Source organism: Camarhynchus parvulus, chromosome 27, assembly GCF_901933205.1.
Source record: "Camarhynchus parvulus chromosome 27, STF_HiC, whole genome shotgun sequence".
Classification (NCBI taxonomy): Eukaryota; Metazoa; Chordata; class Aves; order Passeriformes; family Thraupidae; genus Camarhynchus; species Camarhynchus parvulus.
Window position 1 is genome coordinate 1,937,706 of NC_044597.1, and position 4,568 is coordinate 1,942,273.

Genomic DNA, 4,568 nt, shown 5'->3' on the forward strand with positions numbered 1-4,568 from the left:
TACCAGTTGTTTCTTAAAAATGTTCATTTCTGCTTTTCAGGGAGCAGCCCTGGGAAATCCCTTTGATTCACCCCATTCCTCCACAGTCACAGTGATGTTATTCCTGTAGTTCTTTTTCACACACCCTGTGCAGGAGATAACTGGGAAGGCCCATTCCAGCCCAGCTGTAAGGGCTGCCCAGGTGGGTTGAGCTCAGGTGGTTTTGCCTTGAGGAGCCAAACCTCATCCATGACACATCAGTGGCACCTTTCCTGGGGCAGCAAAGCCAACAATGCTCCTTTGGCTGTGCCACGTGTTTGGGTGTGAGAGCTTGTGCAGCCTGGGAACTGGCCTGGTGGAACTGGGGCAGGTTGTTGAGCCTCAAAGACAGGACTGCAAGGTGCCCTGTGCTCTGCAGGTTCTCCAGGGGAGCTGGGGAACCCCAGCTCAGTCTTTGCAGGGAGGGATGAGGGACTGGCCTCGTGCTGCAGCAACAGTGACAGTCCAAGAGACCTCCAGGGTCAGTGCCACACCAAGGGACCTTCAGTGCCAGCCCAGGGGCTCTCCACTGTTAATGCCAGCCCAGGGGCACTCTCCAGTGTCAATGCCACACCAGTGGCTCTCAGTGTCAATGCCACACCAGGGGCTCTTCAGCGCCACACCACGGCACTCTCCAGTGTCAGTGCCAGCCCAGTGGCTTTCCAGTGTCAGTGTCACACCAGGAGCTCTCCAGTGCCACACCAGTGGCTCCCCAGTGTCAGTGCCACACCAGGGCACTCTCCAGTATCACATCAGGGCACTCTCCAGTGTCACACCAGCGGCTCTCCAGTGTCAGCCCAGTGCCTCTCCAGTGTCAGTGCCACACCAGGGCACTCTCCAGTGACAGTGCCACACCAGGGACTCTCCAGTGCCACACCAGGGCACTCTACAGTGTCAGTGCCACACCAGGGCATTCTCCAGTGTCAGGGCCAGCCCAGGGGTTCTCCAGTGCCAGTGCCAGCCCAGGGGAAATCATGTGTTCCTGGCAGAATGGTGATGTGAGGGATTTGTTTTCTTCATGGTGTTGAGTGGAAGGGGCTGTGTGAGCCCTGGGTGGGTGCAGTGAAACCTCCTGGTGCTGCTTGTTCCTGTCCCAGTGGGATTAAAGTGTCATGGGAAAGAGCTCCTGGCAAAGCAGGCCAGAGGGATCCCTGCTCATTTGGGCAGGAAAATCCCACGCTCAAAATCCCTGCCCTTGCTGGGTGCAGGAAATCAGGACTTCTGGGGCTGGGTCCTGTGTTTTGGGAGATGTGCTGGGCTGGGGCAGGCGCTGGGACAGCTCCCAACCATTCCTGCCACTTCTTCCCCAGGCACTGGGGACTCCAGGGAGCTCTTTGAAATCACAGCAGAGCAGCAGGACCCTGGACACAGAAAGGCTTTTAAGGTCCCTTCCCACCAAAACATTTCTGTGATTCTGTGAGAAAACACAAGGTGGTTTGCTAGTCACACCTTAAATATAGAAATGCTTGAAATGTCTTTTATTGACACATCAGTGTCTTCCCAGCCAGGTTCCTTCTCTAAGCAGCATCATGGAAGACCAAAGTACCATTGCTTTGGGGGCAAGCAGCTCAATGGAAACATTTAATGAACAGCACAAATCACAATCCTGTTTGATGTCATTATTGGGGGGCTCTGGCAATTCCCAGTCAAGCAATTTTTCCCTCTCCTCCACAACTGCACCTAAATTATTGTGTAAATCCAACACAGCAGCAAAGTGTGAGCTGTGTGTCCCTCATCACTGTCCCTATTCTCAGCCTGGCTGCTGAAACAGCAGCTGAGGCTGTTTGCTCTGACCTGTGGGGGTGAAATCTGGCTGGGATCCCTGTGCCCACCCTGTGCTCCTTGTGCTGAACCTTTCCTGTGCCCTGGGCTGTGCTGTGGCAGAGCCAGGCCCCAGGACACATCCCTGACCCTGTATCTGTGTGTGCTCAGGCTCCATTTTTCTAAACCTGACCATTTCTGTGGCTTCCAGCCTAACCCTGGGTGTCTCAAGCTGCAAATCTGAGCGAGCCCAGGAGAAGGAGGCAGCTCCCAGGCAGGAGGTGTATTAAAGGTTTAGGACAAATGAACTCCACTCTACTTTTTCCCAGTTTATACAAGTTTTAAATCCCACAGCCGTGCCTGGGACAGTGGCCTCTGCAACCTGTGCTGTGTTTGCTAATGCCTTCCTTCTGCACTTGTCTGAAGGGCTTTGGGTAAAGGCTTCTGCCAGGTTTCACTTTTGAAATGCAGGAAACCCTCTGCCAGCTTTGCTGGGCCTGGCCTGGCTCTGGCTTCCAGCCTTTGATGGAAACCTGGGATGAGAGTTTGGAGGGATCAGCTCTGCCAGCTCCCAGCCAAACAACACATTCCTGTCAGCATCCTGTGGTGGTGCTTGAGGGTCCCCAGGATGAGGGAAGAGATGAGAATTGACTCCATGTTTCAGAAGGCTGATATAATCTAATCTAATCTAATCTAATCTAATCTAATCTAATCTAATCTAATCTAATCTATATATTAGTTTTATATTTTATATTATTTTAATATTATTCATTATAATATATAATATAATATAATTATATAACATTATAAAATAATTATAGCGTATATATAATATATAATATTTTATAATATTATATATTACGTTACGTTATGTTATGTTATATTATATTATATTATATTATATTATATTATATTATATTATATTATATTATATTATATTATATTATATTATATTATATTATATTATACTCTATTATTACATTATATTACATTACATTATGAAATTTATATACTAAAGAAATAGAGAGAAAGAATTTCATCAAAAGGCTAAAAAGGAATGAATAATAAAATCTCGTGACAGACTCAGAGAGTCCGACCCAGCTGGCTGTGATTGGCCATTAATTAAAAACAATTCACATGCTGGGTAAACAGTTCTCCAAATCACATCCCAGAGGAGCAAAACATGGAGAAACTTCCCAGCCTCCCAGGAGAAAAATCCTGGCAAAGGAATTTTTCAGAAAATACGTCAGTGACAGCATCCCCTGTGACCCAGGAATTTGAAATGGCCATAGGTAAAACATCTTGGAAGCCACATGAGACAGAAACTACCCATCAAAATATCAGTTGCTGAAATCTTTGTATCCATTTTGTCCATGGATAGAGGCACATCCCAAGTTTTCTGCACTTACTGACAATCTTCATTTCCTAGTCAGGTATTTTCCCACTGAAATTACATTTATCTGCTCTTTTTTAACCCAGTGTTGAGAATGTTTTCTGGAGGATTTTGGAGATTCTTCTCCTTTTTGTCTTGGGTAGTGGATATCAGGTCTGTAGAACCTGATGCCTCGGATCTACCAGATCTTGATGATGTCGCCAATATCTGTTGGTGAAACATTTTGGAGGCAGAAATAACTGCCTCCCAAGACTCCCAAGACTCCCAAGACTCCAAGGGAAAGGTCCCAAAAATGGCACATTAGAAGTGCTCAGCTGCTGGCCCTGGCAGAACCCTTGGAGATATTCTACCTACAGGGATTCAGCTTTTAGCTGAATGTACAACACAGCCCTTAGATTTTGCCACCTTTGCTCCATCTGCTGCCAACTGCTTTCCTGCAGCCCTACAAGCAGTTGGGAGTGGATTTTTGGCTGTTAGATCCCAGGCCCAGCATGTGCTGAGCCAGAAGCCATTTGCTGCAGCACCAGGTGCAGTGCCATGTGATGAGGAGTGAGATTCTCACATTTCCACTGCTTTGCACCTCCACAGACCTGTGCTTATGTGGAGAAATTGTGGATGGTTGTAGAAAAATGCTGATCAGCTCTGCTGTGTCTCCCCCATCCCACCCCACATCCCCCCAGGTGTTTCCTCTGCAGAGTTTTTCTGGTCTCCATCTGACCCTGGTGGGTCTGGAGACACAACTCCATGGATGGGCAGGATGGAGATTTGGGCAAGACAACCCTACATGGCTGAAATGTCTCCATAAGGTCTTGGATTCAGCTCTTGCCCATTAATTCAGTTACTCTGATCACCTGCTGGCCCTGTCATGGATCTGATGCTGTTGTAGAGACACAAGCCCATGCCCTGGTGTTGCCTCAATTCCACCTTCTTGCCTGCAGCCTGCTGTCATTTGGCTTTCCTCCAATGTCCTTTACCTCCCCTTGTTTTTTATGCAATTTCTGTTCCCTCCCCCACCCTCAACTCAACCCAAATTCTTTAACTCAACCAAATTCTTTATCTTTCCCTCGGTGCTGCTCTCGCCAAAAACCCACCTGCCTCTTCCATTTCTCCATCCCCTCTTGCTTTTAGCAGGGAAGTTATTCATGGCATTGCACCGCCCCAGGCAAACTGCAGCACAAAAATACCTTGGGAGCACAGGGGCATGGCTGGGGTGAGCAGGGCAGGCAGGGCTGCAGCCAGACCTCACTCACAGGCAGCTGGAAAAAGGAAAAAGAGGATTGCTGGGGGTCTCCCAGCTCCTGGTGTGGCCACAGATATGGTTCACACCCATCTCTCCAGGTTTTGGGAGTTGGGCTTGTCCTGGGAAGAGCTGTCAGCAGGGTTGGTGTCAATACTC